At 38.9% G+C, this 16,927-nt stretch overlaps 1 protein-coding gene across 2 annotated transcripts in view; it reads left to right on the top strand.

Annotated features, from left to right (window-relative positions):
* The first annotated feature begins 7,028 nt into the window (after positions 1 to 7,028).
* MARCH6 (membrane-associated ring finger (C3HC4) 6, E3 ubiquitin protein ligase) overlaps positions 7,029 to 16,927 on the top strand; it is a 55,324-nt gene continuing 45,425 nt past the window's right edge. Inside the window, exons 1-2 of one of the 2 annotated variants that reach the window (XM_014543542.1) lie at positions 7,029 to 7,142; positions 7,935 to 8,008. The gene's annotated coding sequence lies outside the window, so the exon portion shown is untranslated. The remainder of the gene's footprint in view (positions 7,143 to 7,934; positions 8,009 to 16,927) is intronic. The other variant, XM_014543541.1, reaches the window with a different exon arrangement.

A 16,927-nucleotide genomic window follows, 5' to 3' on the forward strand; every position in this document is an offset into this window, starting at 1 on the left:
TATAACTAGATGCTCGGTGCACAGAATTTGTACATGGGTAGGGAAACCTAGGCCTGACTGGCAATCAGGGCCAATCTGTGGGATGAGCGGTGGGGTGATCAGGGGGACCCCTGCTGACACCTGCTTTGGCTGGCCTGGCGCCGCCTGCTCGCCGGCCCTGCCCCCCACTGCTGCCACCGGTTGCCTCCCTCTCTGGGGTGATCGGCGGGGTGATCTGGGGGGGCCCCCCTGCTGGCACCTACCTTGGCTGGCCTGGGGCCTGTGGGCTGGGGGCAGCTCCTATGTTGAGCGTCTGCCCCCTGGTGGTCGTGCACATCATAAATGACCAGTTGTTCCACCACTGTTTAGTTGATTTGCATATTAGGCTTTTATTATATAGGATATCCTGGGTTTTTAGCTGTACCTGGAAGGAAGAATAGGAAGAAGTACGTCTATTTCATTTTGTTCTGGAGCCTTCAGTCCTCTCTCTTGTAGTCTTTACTGCCTCCTTCCCCTAGAGGTAACCACAATTCTGACTTCTAATGGTATATCTTAGTCTTTCCTGTTTTTGAACTTTTTAAATGTGGATTTGTATAGTAGTTATTCTTTGTGTGATAAATCCAAATTGTTGTTTGTTATTTTAGTTGGTTTATTCTCATGCTATATAGTATTGTGTGAATGGTAGTTTCCACTTCGGAGGTATTATTGTGAATAGTGCTGCTATGAACAATCTTGTACATGTTTTTGAACATAACTATATAGGAAACTATTGATTTTAAAAGTAAGATATTAGTAAAATAATACACAATATATACTATAGATATTACACATGTAAAATAAGGAAAGGACTTCTTTTTTCCAACCCTGACCCACCAAAGGTAGCAATAGTTTTTATGTATCTTACAGAATAGATGTTTAGTTCTGCATATTTATGCCTTGTTTCAGATTTTTCTTCTGGAACTTGGAATGGCAGGAAGAAGCTTCCCTTCCTTCTAGATTACGCACAGATTAGCTAAAGAAATTCAGCTTGCGGTATAGAGCAAGAGGAGGTGCAGCCTCTTTTCAGCAGCTTTTCCTAGCCTCCAGTTCCCTAATAAGGTGTGGAAATGCCCATGACACAGTCTAAGCAGGGCTCAGGGCCTGCTAAACAGCCGCATGTTTGCCTTACAAGTATTTTATAGCTAGGGCTTAGCACTATTCTATTTGATTTACACCAACAATCTTTGCCTTTCCATTTAGGGGAATATTTATATATAAAGTGCTCTTGAACAAAACTCAGTCACAACATGTGGGGAAAAAAGTCGATACTGCCAAAGAGATTTGTGATATTGTTCTTTAGAACAAATTCCATATTCGAGACACTTAGATTAAATGATTTTAAATTAGAATTGGGTTGTTGGTTGTGCAGAAATAGGCTTTTAGGAATGTTGAGACAGGTATTATTTAAACCTGATTCTGCTTTCTTCCCTGATGAAGATATAGCCAGTGAAAATTTTTATCACATTTTAAAAAACATGACCAGTGAAATAAGAAAATTCCTAACATGAATTGTCAAAATTGTGTGTGTTATATAAATCAAATGCTCAGCCCTCTTGCTAAAGAACTTCATTGATAAAATTGGACTTAGTAGTGTTAGTAAAATAAGAGTTCAGCTGTGATATTTGCAGATTGCATACTTAACCTTTCCTTATTTAAAAAAAAGTTTTATGTAAAATTTCTTACACTTACAAAATAGACTAATTTAATAAACCTTCATATAACCAGCATGTAGATTCAACAGATTCAAGCATATGTCCGATAATTCTTTCACCTCACCGTCCTCTCCCCGCCTCCCCTCCGACTGGATGATTTTAAAGCAAATCTCAGACATGCTATCTTTTCATCTGTAAATACATATATATTCTAAGAAATAACTTCTTAAACATGTAATCACAATACCACAATCATACTGCTTATTGTCTTTATCCTCCGAGTTTTAAAATGACTGTCAATGTTGTTATTAGTCGATGATTACTGAATTCTGCTTGCAGTTCCTTCTAGCTTAGGATATAGATACAGCCTACTAGGGATGTATAATCAGATTACTGTTTTAAAGTCTCTAGAATAATTCCCTTCTGTGGTTAAGCTTGATATACATAGTATGTTTTTATTTAGGGGTTGCCTATTTTCCATTTTGATATAATTTTGTTTTATAATTATGTAAAAGACTAGAGGCCTGGTGCACGAAAATTGTGCACTCAGGGTGAGGGTGGGGGGAGGGTCCCTCAGCCCAGCCTGCACCCTCTCGCAGTCCGGGAGTCCTTGGGGGATGTCTGACTGACTGACATCTGTCAGACATCCTTAGCGCTGCCATGGAGGTGGGAGAGGCTTCTGCACTGACCACCAGGGGGCATCTCCTGCATTGAGCGTCTGCCCCCTGGTGGTCAGTGCCCGTCATTGCGACTGGTTGTTCTGCCATTTGGTCGATTTGCGTATTAGCCTTTTATTATATAGGATTTCCATGGTTCTAAAGCAAGGTGATTTAGATGTCTAATGTTCTCTTATCTTTCCTTTTATAGGCTCAATGGAGGTTTATGAAGCCCTTGACAAAATAATGAAAAATTTGTGTATGTGTGTATTTTGAGAGAATTATAGTTATTCTCTCATTTTTTCCCAAAGGTTTCAAGGGCAAAAAAATATTGGAACCACTACTATAGAGCGGTGGTTCTTGAACTTTTTTGGTTTCAGGATTTCTTTATATTCTTAAAAACATTAAGACTAAGAACTTTTCTTTTCCATATAAGAAAATAAAACAAAAAATTGGAATCTTTATTAATTTACTTAACATATCTATTATGTGTTAATATAAACTTTTTTCATGAAAATAACTATTCTAAACCCAACATATTGGTGAGAAGAGTGGGTTTGTTTTATACTTGTAAATCTATTAAATGTCTGGTTTAATGGGAGGCAGCTGAATTTTTTTTCATCTATGGCTTCAATCAGTTGTCTCATGTAGCATCTGGAATACTCCACTGTACATTGGCAAGACAATGACAGTAAAAGACAGACAATGTCTTACTGTTAAAATGAAAATAGTTTTGACCTTGCAGAGGCTGGTTGAGTCCCAGTTCTCTATGCTGGACTCAAGCAGTGTCTGGGGGGCTTGATTTAGATTTATTGTGTTTGCTTATTCAGAAGGATTGAGTCTTCTGAAAAATCGGTGTCTCCTCTTATTCAAGTGTGTTCCTCAGTCCCCTTAAGTGGAGATTCAGAGTCTCCACCCTCTTTCCTCCAAGCTGGCCACTGATGGTCCTTGCCACAATTCCTTCCAACCTCCTGGGGCTGGATTGCCCTCATGGGGGCTGGTCCATATCAGAGGAGGAGCCCACCAGAATATGGTTCACACCCATGTGGATATTGCTCTTAGTATAGTCCTTGCATCCTGCTGGCTGTAGTGTGCCAACAAGGATAATCCCTGCTCTATCCCAATCCATTGATGCATTTGTGGTCATTTACCATGTTTATGGAGGGCTATGTGGAGACTCAAATTCCAGTGATCACAGTGTCCTGCTGGCTTCCTTTGCACTGTGCTCTGCCTACAGGACACCCCTTGCTACACTGTCACTGCAGTGCTCTACTTCCTACATCCACAGTTGCCTGAGAGCTGGCTGGAGAAACAGGACAAGGGAACCGCTTGGCCCCATGTTTGACTGGCTCACCCACATTTGTACCCACCCCACCCTACATTGCCAATCTTGTAGTAGTAGCATGGGCCTATCGCTGAAGTTAACCCCTGGGCATCCAAATACTGTGGCTGGTTGGGTCATGTTGAGAATGGCTTTGAGTGCCTGTTCTGCTTCCACCTGGATAACTGATAATTCCAGACCTAATCCAAGCCCACAGGCACCAGCAGCTCTGGTGATGGAGCGTCCCATGGTCCTATCAGCTACTTCAGATGGAAGTCCGTAGTGCCTTATGGTGATCGGGAATCCAGGTAATAGGGGATCAGTTTCGGCTCCATAGAGGGAGCCTAATAATCAGCTATCCCAATCAAGGAAGGTCAGCAGATGTGCAAATTACAATGGTGGAAAGCAATACTGGATTCCTTTGATATCCTGTAATTGGAATGAGTCCATTTTAAATCTTTGTTTAAAAAATATATTTTTATTGATTTCAGAGAGGGAGGGAGAGGAAGAGAGAGATAGAAACATCAATGATAAGAGAGTCATTGATTGGCTGCCTCCTGCACGCCCCACACTGGGGATCGAGCCCACAACCCAGGCATATGCCCTGATTGGGAATCGAACTGTGACCTTTTGGTTCATAGGTCTAAGCTCAACCACTGAGCCACACCAGCCAGGCCACTTGAAATCTTTTAAGGAGGAACGGCAAATCTGGTGCTGGCAGCTGGGGTAATTCCGGCTTCAGTGCAGGGTATTGAATTTGGTGCAGTTAAATTGCCAAGCTTGGATTGCTGGCACGGGTCCATGGCTGAGGAGCCTTGGTCCCCATCCCTGCCCCCTGCCTCTGTGTACTCCTGGCTCTTAGCAGTTTCCCGGTGTTGAAGTGTGTACTTGGAGAAAATTAGAGTGCTCAAAGCAGGGCGCGAGCTGCCTGGATGCTGCCACTAGGTATCCTGGAATGCGAGCATGGTTCTGTTTTTTTTTTAAAACATATATTTTATTGATTTTTTACAGAGAGGAAAGGAGAGGGATAGAGAGTTAGAAACATCCATGAGAGAGAAACATCCATTAGCTGCCTCCTGCACACCCCCTACTGGGGATGTGCCCGCAACCAAGGTACATGCCCTTGACCGGAATTGAACCTGGGACTCTTCAGTCCACAGGCCGATGCTCTAGCCACTGAGCCAAACTGGTCAGGGCAATGGTTCTGTTTTTTGTGTCGGAACTTCGCGGAGGCTGATTAGATGGGATGCCTAGGGTGTTTGTTCCTATTGCACCACTGAAGTTCAAAGTCTTAGTGCAGGACAGACCAGAGTGAAAGCTTTTTGCCAAGAATACTTTAAATAACAAGGATGCAGGTGAAAGAAAGTAAGAGGTTTGAAGAGATACAGATCTCGGGTAGTTCTGACTATAAACGATGCAAACAGCCAGCATTATTCCCGTGATCCACTGGCAGCTTCCAAGAAACCAAAGCCCATTAGGTGGTGGTAGCTGGGGTCTGGTTCCAAAGGTGAACTGAAAGGCACCGCAATGGAGTCTGCTATTTGACTTAGTCTAGACAACCCCACTGACTCCGGCAGGGACAGGATTGCCATGGGTGGCGATGTGTGGCATTTCACTTGCAGAGTTATTTGGCTGGCATATTGATAGCCGAAGGAACTTTTGTGTGCTAACTATTTAGGTTATGTTGAGTGCTCAGTATCCCTCAACTTCGACAAGTGGCGTTCCAGCCAATGCCAGCGGCCCTTTAAGTCCATTAGTGTTGTGCTTGGATTGCAGTTATTCTGCATTAAGGAGTTCCCTGTGTGAGTAGATCAAAAGGTTGCGTTAAATTCCTGTCCCTTGTACACGCTGCCTGTTGCCCCTCAGATTGCCCACTTGGGGTTGGCACTTGACCCCAGCAGATCCTAGAGAAGATCGTCTAAATGAAAGTTGCAACCAGGTTTTGGTTGGTGATCCTGCAGGAGGAGCATTGAGGAGTGAGTGAGAGCTTGAAGGATCTGTTGTGATTCCTTCTGTGTGATTACTTCTCCCTATGTATCAGGCTACCCCTTTGGAGAAGAATAGATGTCTTCTCACCAGGGGTGGTCCAATGTTCCCAAGAGCTACTTGGGGTGATGGTTGGGAGGGTGAGGGGATGACCTGCTGCTCTGTAACTGCGACCAGTAGCCCTGTGCCCCTGTGGCTTCTTACGGTGGCCTCTGGCTCGCCTCTCCCTGGCCTGCCATCTTGGTCTTGGGGTATTCCTCCCTTACCCCCAATCGCATGTGCTCACTGGTGTCTTTCTCTCTCCACCTCTGGTAGAGTGAGGTAAAGCTAAAGGGAAGTCCCTGCTGCCACTGTTATTACTATTTTAAGTCCTTAGATATAGAGTGTAAACTGTTGATTTTATTTTGACTTTTAGTTTTATGGTGTTAGATCCTTTTTATATTCTTTTTTGTTGTTGTTGTCGATGACACTATTACAGATGTCCCCCCTTCTCCCCCACCTCCTTTGCCTACCTCCATCCAGCCCCCACCACCCCTCCCCTGACCTTCACCACTCTGTTGTCTATGTGCATGGGCTGTGTGTTTATGTTCTTTAGCTACTCTCTTCACCTTCTTTTATCCAGTCCACTCCAAACTCCCTCCCCTTTGATCTCTGTGGACTTAACTTTAAACTGTTAGGACACTAATGGTACTTGATATTGCATATTTCTACTTAGCATTTATTAAAAATTAGCAGTTTTAAATAAAAACTGTTACTTTTTTTTAAAGTTTTTTTTTTAATATATTTTATTGATTTTTTACAGAGAAGAAGGGAGAGGGATAGAGAGTTAGAAACATCGATGAGAGAGATCGACCAGCTGCCTCCTGCACGCCCCCCAGTGGGGATGTGCCCACAACCAAGGTACATGCCCTTGACCGGAATCGAACCTGGGACCCTTGAGTCTGCAGGCCGACGCTCTATCCACTGAGCCAAACCGGTTCGGCAAAACTGTTACTTTTAAGTTTGATATACTCACAGAGCGAAGAAACAATTGACCTTCTTATATGTTAGGGAATTTTTAAGATATATATATATATATTTTCTAATCACAATTTTTTGGTTTTCCATGCTGTTGATTAATGTTTTACCAAGTGATAGGTTCTTGATTTAGCATGCAGTATTTTAATTTTTGGTGGTCTATTTAAAAAATATGGCTTTGTTGATTTGAAGAAGGGAGCGGGATAGAGGGATAGAAACATCAGTGATGAGAGAGAATCATAGATCTGCTAACTCGGGCATGTGTGCTGACCAGGAATTGAATCGTGATATCCTGGTTCATAGGTTGACGCTCAACCGCTGAGCCACACCTGCCGGGCATATTATTTTTTTAAATTATAACTAAAGATAACTCAAGTTTTCCTTTTTATTAACAGACATATGTAGAGTGTGTCGGTCAGAAGGAACACCTGAGAAACCTCTTTATCATCCTTGTGTATGTACTGGCAGTATTAAGTTTATCCATCAAGAATGGTGAGTAATCCTTCTAGAAAATCTTGTCTGAGCTTCAGTTTTGTCATCATATATAAGAGGGATTGTTTGAATGAACTTTCCTATAATTAGTTATTTAAAATATTTTTTGTTGTGAAAATTTGGAAATTACCCATATTCCTTATTGCTATGCTATGTAATTTGGAATATTTCTTTCCAGGTGTATGTGAGACCTGTTTATTTCTACCATGGAGGGCTTATTTTGTTCATTGGAAGTATTAAGGTTTTCTAGTTTTGCCTGGCATGGTAGTAGCTTACTTTATGAAATACTTTGTGCCAGGTAGTGCTCAGTGCTTTTCTCATTTAAGCCTTACAACAAAACCATGAGGAGGAGTTATTGTTATTATGCAGATGAAGAAATGGAAGCATAGAAAGGTTAACTAACTAGTTCTATGTCACATAGTCAGGAAGTTAGTGACAGACCAGAATTCAGACCTAGCCCTCAAGATAACAGTATTATGATACCAGTATTAAAACTGGTGTTGATGTTTGGAGATTTTCTTATAGTCAGTTAGCTTTGAGGATATTACAATTTAAATTAATCTAACCATTTTAATAGTAGGTATATATATTGGTTTATCTTTACTGTTATTGTTCTCTACCTTAGAAGGCATCTGTTATTAAAAGTTTGGAATATTTTAAATTTGAAATAGTTAAAATTGTAAAAGCTTTATGAAATGTAACATTTTAATAAAACAGAACATTAGTTTTTAATGAAACATTAAAGTTTCCTTGTTATAAATACTATACTTATGAGTGTATTTGTAATTGCAGCTTAGTTCAGTGGCTGAAACACAGTCGAAAAGAATACTGTGAATTATGCAAGCACAGATTTGCTTTCACACCAAGTAAGTTCTTTTAGAAGTTTTCACTGCATTTTTGGGTAGTAACTGGCCACATGAAAGTGTTTAGTGATATTTTCAATTAGTTTTTCTTTGATAGTTATGGAAAGTATTGCTATAGCATTTTAGAAAATACTTTAAAAAATACATGGCTGCTTTTAACACATGAGAGATATTGATTTAATTTGTGTTATATTTCTTTTTTATTGTTGTTGTTTTTTTTTAAAATTATGGACAAGTTCAAATGTTTGCAAAGGTGTAATGAGTCCACTAGTACCCATCAATCAGTTTGACCCATTTTCAAGTCATGGTCTTTACATGGCATTAATTGTGTTAAAGCAAATGCCATTATTTATAATTTCACCAGTACACATTTAAGTATCTCTAAAAAGTAAGGATTCCTTTTTAAAAAAAAATAACTATAATAACATTAGTCACTCAGCAGAATTAATAATGATGCCTTGATTTTATCAAATATCTTATCACTGTTCAAATTTGTGATATCTTTTGAGTTAAAAGTATGTAGGTTGGAATAATAATGATAATAAAGACAAAGTTTTAACTTGCTTTTTAAAATGTTTTTTTTAAGCTCAGTATTTTCTAAGCCTGTAGTAAATATTTTTCAGGTCTTTAAAATTTCAATTACATTTTATAATTCTGTACCAGTTGATTGATGTTCAATATTGTTCATTGTAAACAATTAGAGCAGTGGTCACCAACCTTTCAGACCTCACGGACCACTGGTTGGCGACTGCTGAATTAGTGGACTATACTGGCAAATTATCAAGGATATAAGGCATGATTTTTATTCTGGGATCCTAATACATTGCCCTCCTCCCCCAAAGGTTTTTTTGTGTTTTAAGTTTTTTGTTTTTAAGTATCTTGAGCTGCTGAGTATAAATGCTGTGAATTAGTATTAGTTTTAATTCATTGGTTGATTCTTGTGTGTGCCCTGATCAGGGATTGAATCTGAAACCTTGGCATATTGGTTGGATGCTCTAACCCAGTGGTCGGCAAACCACGGCTCGCGAGCCACATGTGGCTCTTTGGCCCCTTGAGTGTGGCGCTTCCACAAAATACCACGTGCAGGCGCGCATATACAGTGCGATTGAAACTTCGTGGCCCATGTGCAGAAGTTGGTTTTCGGCCTGGGCGAGTCTATTTTGAAGAAGTGGCATTAGAAGAAGTGGGGGTATGTTCGCTGAGGTCGACCCCTCAGATTGAGGATGTTTTTAGCAAAGGCCAGGTTAGGAGTACCCTAATTAAGTTAATAACAGTGTACCTACCTATATAGTTTAAGTTTAAAATATTTGGCTCTCAAAAGAAATTTCAATCGTTGTACTGTTGATATTTGGCTCTGTTGACTAATGAGTTTGCCGACCACTGCTCTAACCAACTGAGCTATCCAGCCAGGGCCAGAGTACAATTTATTAAAGTTATTACGGTTTTACTTTTGGAGCTTTATATTCATTACCATCAAAATGTCAATTCTGTTGTTTCATAGTCTTTAAGTTTTTGTAGGGCATAAAAATTCAACAGCTTAGCTATAGTAAACTGTAAGACTAAATAATTAAATATCTTTATGAAGTTTGATTAGAAATACTTGTGAGCTTTTTTACTTTGAGGCACATAAATTTTCATTTTCATTTGACAGATGCTGTATTCTTTATCTTTCTCAAAAACTCTTTTTACTGGTTTAATGACTTGTTATTATGTATCAAATATCAAATATCTTAAAGTAAGGATCTTTGTGGGTGTGTTGTAAAAAGTTGCTATTTGTTAATTATTTCTTAATGTTTGTAGATGGGAACAGTTTTGTTATAGTGCTCTCATAAATTTTAGATATTTTAAAAAAACTTTATATATCATAATTCTTGTTTTGGCCTCACTGGAGAAAGAGGCATTCTACTTCTGTGTTCTTTTGAAGATACCTGTGGTGGAGCAGTGGTTTACATTGGAAATCTTTCTAAAGCATGGCACAACCTCTTCCTCTGAGTGTATTGAACAACATGTTACAGAAAGTTGGGAAGACCTTAATTTACCATTTGCAGTGTTAACTATTGTGCTAAAATTGAGAAATGGTTGGCTAACAAATGCCAGTTGTCTGTTTGCTTTACACAAAATGGACCTGCAGATTGTTATGCCTTTTTTTTGAATGTTTTTATTGATTTTTTTAGAGGGAGAAGAAGAGAGAGGGACATAGAAACATAGCTCTGCTGCCTCTTGCACTTCCCCTATTGGGGATTGAGCTTGCAACCTGAGCATATACCATGACTGGGAATCGAATTAGTGACCTCTTGGTGCATGGGATGACGCTCAATTCACTGAGCCACACTGCCAGGGGCCAGGTTGTTGTGCCTTTTTAGTACTATTTCTAAGGTTTGTGTTTGGAAGGAGGGTTTATTCTTTTTTTAAAAAATATATTTTTATTGATTTTAGAGAGGAAGGGAGAGGGATAAAGAGATAGAAACATCAATGATGAGTGAGAATAATTGATCAACTACCTCCTGCACACCCTCTACTGGGGATCGAGCCTGCAACCCAGGCATGTGCCCTTGGCCGGAATCAAACCTGGGACCCTTCAGTCCGCAGGCCGACGCTCTATCCACTCAGCCAAACCGGCTCGGGCAGGAGGGTTTATTCTTTTTTTTTTTTTAATTTTTTTATTGCTTCAAGTATTACAAAGGGTATTACATATGTGTCCTTTTTTTCCCCGCCCTTGACAATCCCTTGGCCTCCCCTACCCCCCAGTGTCTTATGTCCATTGGTTATGCTTATATGCATGCATACAAGTCCTTCGGTTGATCTCTTACCCCCTTTCCTCCTGCCCTCCAACCCTCCCCGGCCTTCCCGCTGCAGTTTGACAATCTGTTTGAGGCAGCTCTGCCTCTGTATCTATTATTGTTCAAAAGTTTATAATGGTCTCTATTATCCATGAATGTGTGAGATCATGTGGTATTTTTCCTTCATTGACTGGCTTATTTCACTTAGCATAATGCTCTCCAGTTCCATCCATGCCATTGCAAATGGTAAGAGTTCCTTCTTTTTTACAGCAGCATAGTATTCCATCGTGTAGATGTACCACAGTTTTCTAATCCATTCATCTACTGATGGGCACTTAGGCTGTTTCCAAATCTTAGCTATGGTGAATTGTGCTGCTATGAACATAGGGGTGCATAGATCCTTTCTGATTGGTGTTTCTGGTTTCTTGGGATATATTCCTAGAAGTGGGATCACAGGGTCAAATGGGAGTTCCATGTTTTGTTTTTTGAGGAAACTCCATACTGTCTTCCATAGTGGCTGCACCAGTCTGCATTCCCACCAGCAGTGCACGAGTGTTCCTTTTTCTCCACATCCTCTCCAGCACTTGTCGTTTGTTGATTTGTTGATGATAGCCAGTCTGACAGGTGTGAGATGGTACCTCATTGTTGTTTTGATTTGCATCTCTCGGATGATTAGTGACTTTGAGCATGTTTTCATATGTCTCTTGGCTTTCTGAATGTCCTCTTTTGAAAGGTGTCTATTTAGGTCCTTTGCCCATTTTTTGATTGGATTGTTTATCTTCCTTTTGTTAAGTTGTATGAGTTCCCTATAAATTTTGGAGATTAGGCCCTTATCAGATATGACATTGGCAAATATGTTTTCCCACGCAGTGGGTTTTCTTGTTGTTTTGTTGATGGTTTCTTTTGCTGTGCAGAAGCTTTTTATTTTGATGTAGTCCCATTTGTTCATTTTCTCTTTAGTTTCAACTGCCCTAGGAGCTGTATCAGTGAAGAAATTGCTTTGGCATATGTCTGAGATTTTGTTGCCTTTGGATTCTTCTAGAATTTTTATGGTTTCCTGTCGTACATTTAAGTCCTTTATCCATTTTGAGTTTATTCTTGTGTATGGTGTAAGTTGGTGGTCTAGTTTCATTTTCTTGCATATATCTGTCCAATTTTCCCAACACCACTTATTGAAGAGACTATCTTGGCTCCATTGTATGTTCTTGCCTCCTTTGTCAAATATTAATTGAGCATATTGGTTCGGGCTAATTTCTGGACTCTCTATTCTATTCCACTGATCTATATGTCTGTTCTTGTGCCAGTACCAGGCAGTTTTGAGAACAGTGGCTTTGTAATACAGCTTGATATCCGGCATTGAGATCCCACCTACTTTGTTCTTTCTCAGGATCGCTGCAGCTATTCGGGGTCTTTTTTTATTCCAGATGAATTTTTGGAGAGTTCGTTCTAGATCTTTGAAGTAGGCCATTGGTATTTTAATGGGAAGTGCGTTGAATTTATAGATTGCTTTGGGTAGTATGGACATTTTAATGATGTTGATTCTACCAATCCAAGAACATGGTATGTTCTTCCATCTCTTTATGTCTTCCTCTATCTCTTTTTTCAACGTCCTGTAGTTTTCTGAGTAGAGGTCTTTTACCTCTTTAGTTAAGTTTATTCCTAGGTAGCTTAATTTTTTTGGTGCGATGGTAAATGGGATTGTTTTTATAATCTCTCTTTCTGAAAGTTCACTATTGGTGTATAGAAATGCCTCAGATTTCTTGGGGTTAATTTTGTATCCTGCTACATTGCCAAATTCATGTATTAAGTCTAGTAGTTTTTTGATGGAGTCTCTAGGGTTTTGTATGTATAATATCATGTCGTCTGCAAATAAGGACAGTTTTACTTCCTCTTTTCCAATTTGGATGCCTTTTATTTCTTCTTCTTGTCTAATTGCAATGGCTAATACTTCCAGGACTATGTTAAAGAGGAGTGGCGAGAGTGGGCATCCCTGTCTTGTTCCTGTTCTTAGGGGAAATGGTGTTAGTTTTTGTCCATTGAGTATGATGTTGGCTGTGGGCCTGTCATATATGGCTTTTATTATGTTGAGGTATGATCCTTCTATTCCCACCTTGCTGAGAGTTTTTATCAAAAATGGGTGTTGGATTTTGTCGAATGCTTTTTCTGCATCAATTGATATGACCATGTGGTTTTTTTCTTTCAATTTGTTTATGTGATGTATTACGTTTATTGATTTACGGATGTTGTACCATCCTTGCATCCCTGGGATAAATCCTACTTGGTCATGGTGTATGATCCTTCTGATGTACTGTTGGATCCGATTTGCTAAGATTTTGTTGAGGATTTTGGCATCTATGTTCATGAGGGATATTGGCCTGTAATTCTCTTTCATTGTGTTGTCTTTACCTGGTTTTGGTATTAGGGTGATGCTGGCTTCATAGAATGAGCTTGGAAGTGTTCCTTCCTCCTGAATTTTTTGTAGTAGTCTGAGGAGGATAGGTTTTAGTTCTTCCTTGAAAGTTTGGTAAAACTCCCCTGAGAAGCCATCTGGTCCTGGGCTTTTGTTTGCTGGAAGCTTTTTGATGACTGCTTCAATTTCTTCCATAGTTATTGGCCTATTGAGATTTTTAGATTCTTCCTGATTGAGTGCTGGAATGTTGTATTTTTCTAGGAATTTGTCCATTTCCTCCAGGTTGTCTAGTTTGTTGGAGTAGAGCTGTCCATAGTATTTTTTAACAATCATTTGTATTTCTGTGGGGTCTGTTGTTATTTCGCCTCTATCGTTTCTGATTTGGTTTATTTGGGTCCTCTCTCTTTGCTTCTTGGTGAGCCTGGCTAGAGGTTTGTCAATCTTGTTTATCCTTTCAAAGAACCAGCTCTTGGTTTCATTGATTTTCTGTATTGTTTTTTTGGTCTCTATGTCATTTATTTCTGCTCTAATCTTTATTATCTCCTTCCTTCTGCTCACTCTGGGGTTTTCTTGTTGCTCTCTTTCTAATTCTTTGAGTTGAAGAGTTAGATGATTTACTACCATTTTTTCTTGTTTTTTGAGATAGGCCTGTAGAGCTATAAACTTCCCTCTCAGGACTGCTTTCATTGTGTCCCATAGGTTTTGGATTGTTGTGTTTTCATTGTCATTAGTGTCCAGGATGTTTTTAATTTCTTCTTTGATCTCATTGGTAACCCAATCAATATTTAATAACATGCTATTCAGCTTCCAAGTGTTTGAGTATTTTGGGTTGTTTTTATTGTAGTTTATTTCTAACATTATGCCATCGTGGTCTGAGAAGAAGCTTTTTATGATTTCAATCTTCTTGAATTTGTGGAGACTTTGCTTGTGACCCAATATGTGGTCTATTTTTGAATATGTCCCATGAGCACCTGAGAGGAATGTATATTCCATGGCTTTGGGGTGAAGTGTTCTGAAGATGTCAATTAAGTCCATCTGATCTAGTGAGTCATTTAGGATTGCTGTTTCTTTGCTGATTGTTTGTCTAGCGGGCTTATCCAGTGGTGTCAGTGGTGTATTAAAGTCCCCTACTATGATTGTATTGTTGTCGATCTCTCCTTTGATATCTTCCAGGAGTTTTTTTATGAATTTGGGTGCTCCTGCATTGGGTGCATATATGTTTACCAGGGTTATATCTTCTTGTTGTATTGATCCCTTTAGTATTATGAAGTGGCCTTCCTTATCTCTGGTTATGGCCTTCACTTTGAGATGTATTTTGTCCGATATAAGTATTGCTACCCCAGCTTTCTTTTCCTTTCCATTTGCGTGAAAGATATTTTTCCATCCCTTCACTTTCAGTCTGTGTGAGTCCCTTCTAATGAGGTGGGTCTCTTGTAGACAGCAGATGTATGGGTCATGTTTTTTTATCCATTCAGCCACTCGATGTCTTTTGGTTGGAGCATTTAGTCCGTTTACATTTAAAGTTATTATTGAAAGGTACTTGTTTGTAGCCATTTCTTTTTTTGTGTGTGTGGCTGTTTTCTTTCTGAGCTTGTTATTTCTTCTTTTTACACCAGTCCCTTTAGCATTTCTTGCATGGCTGGCTTGGTGGTGATAAACTCCCTTAGCCTTTTTTTGTCTGTGAAGCTTCTTATTTCCCCTTCAATTTTGAATGAAAGCCTTGCTGGATAGAGTATTCTTGGATTCAGTCCTTTGCTTTGCATCACTTTGTAGATTTCTGTCCATTCTTTTCTGGCCTGATGTGTTTCTGTTGAGAAATCATTTGATAATCTAATGGGAGATCCCTTGTATGTAACTTTCCGTCTCTCTCTTGCAGCCTGTAAGATTCTCTCTTTGTCCTGAACATTTGCCATGGTAATTATGATGTGTCTTGGTGTGGGTCTTTTCGGATTCACCTTGTTTGGGACTCTCTGGGCTTGTGTGACTTTTTTCTTCCCCACCTCAGGGAAGTTTTCTGATATTATTTCTTCGAATAGGTTTTCTAATCCATGTTCATCTTTCTGTTGTTCTGGCACCCCTATTATTCGTATGTTGTTTCGTTTCATGTTGTCCCAAAGCTCCCTTAGGCTCTCCTCCTGTCTTTTAATTTTTTTCTCCATTTGCAGTATAGTTTGGGTGTGTTTTGCTTCCTTGTCTTCTAATTCACTAATTCGGTCCTCCGCTTCTCCTAGTCTACTGTTGATACTTTCAATGGAGTTTTTTATGGCAGCTATATCACTCTTCATTTCTTCTTGGGCCTTACTTAAGTTGTTGATTTTTTCATCTGTTTCTTCTAGCTTCTTGCATATGGTATTGAATTTTTCATCTGATTCTTCTAGCTTCTTGCATATGGTATTGAATTTTTCATCTGATTCTTCTAGCTTCTTGCATATGGTATTGAATTTTTCATCTGATTCTTCTAGCTTCTTGCATATGGTATTGAATTTTTCATCTGATTCTTCTAGCTTCTTGCATATGGTATTGAATTTTTCATCTGATTCTTCTAGCTTCTTGCATATGGTATTGAATTTTTCATCTGATTCTTCTAGCTTCTTGCATATGGTATTGAATTTTTCATCTGATTCTTCTAGCTTCTTGCATATGGTATTGAATTTTTCATCTGATTCTTCTAGCTTCTTGCATATGGTATTGAATTTTTCATCTGATTCTTCTAGCTTCTTGCATATGGTATTGAATTTTTCATCTGATTCTTCTAGCTTCTTGCATATGGTATTGAATTTTTCATCTGATTCTTCTAGCTTCTTGCATATGGTATTGAATTTTTCATCTGATTCTTCTAGCTTCTTGCATATGGTATTGAATTTTTCATCTGATTCTTCTAGCTTCTTGCATATGGTATTGAATTTTTCATCTGATTCTTCTAGCTTCTTGCATATGGTATTGAATTTTTCATCTGATTCTTCTAGCTTCTTGCATATGGTATTGAATTTTTCATCTGATTCTTCTAGCTTCTTGCATATGGTATTGAATTTTTCATCTGATTCTTCTAGCTTCTTGCATATGGTATTGAATTTTTCATCTGATTCTTCTAGCTTCTTGCATATGGTATTGAATTTTTCATCTGATTCTTCTAGCTTCTTGCATATGGTATTGAATTTTTCATCTGATTCTTCTAGCTTCTTGCATATGGTATTGAATTTTTCATCTGATTCTTCTAGCTTCTTGCATATGGTATTGAATTTTTCATCTGATTCTTCTAGCTTCTTGCATATGGTATTGAATTTTTCATCTGATTCTTCTAGCTTCTTGCATATGGATACGGCTTCTCTACTTAAAACTGGTTTGGGGAGGTCAAGTGCCCAGAGCTGGTTTTTTAATCGTTACCCTGCTCTGCGTTGTTGGTGGGACTCAGGAGGGTTTATTCTTGATGAAGTCACTAGTTTCACCTTTTTCTCCTGTTTGCTTTATCTGATCTTTTATAATCTGGGAAGCCAGATAATCATATTGTTTGAATGCTAAAATATGTGTAAATTAGCTTTTCATGAAGTTCATGGCTGTGAATGAGAGATGCAGACTTCTCTTGAATCTTTTTTTTCTTCTCAGAGGTCTTTTTTGTTGGCTTCTTAAATGTGCTATTATTATAAGTATTTGATTCATTTTTTATAGGAAAAATATTTGTATAATACAAATGTTGAAAGTTAAGATAACTTTACATGCCTGTTTTATATTTAT

This window comes from Myotis brandtii, unplaced genomic scaffold, assembly GCF_000412655.1.
Source record: "Myotis brandtii unplaced genomic scaffold, ASM41265v1 scaffold328, whole genome shotgun sequence".
NCBI classification, from domain to species: Eukaryota; Metazoa; Chordata; class Mammalia; order Chiroptera; family Vespertilionidae; genus Myotis; species Myotis brandtii.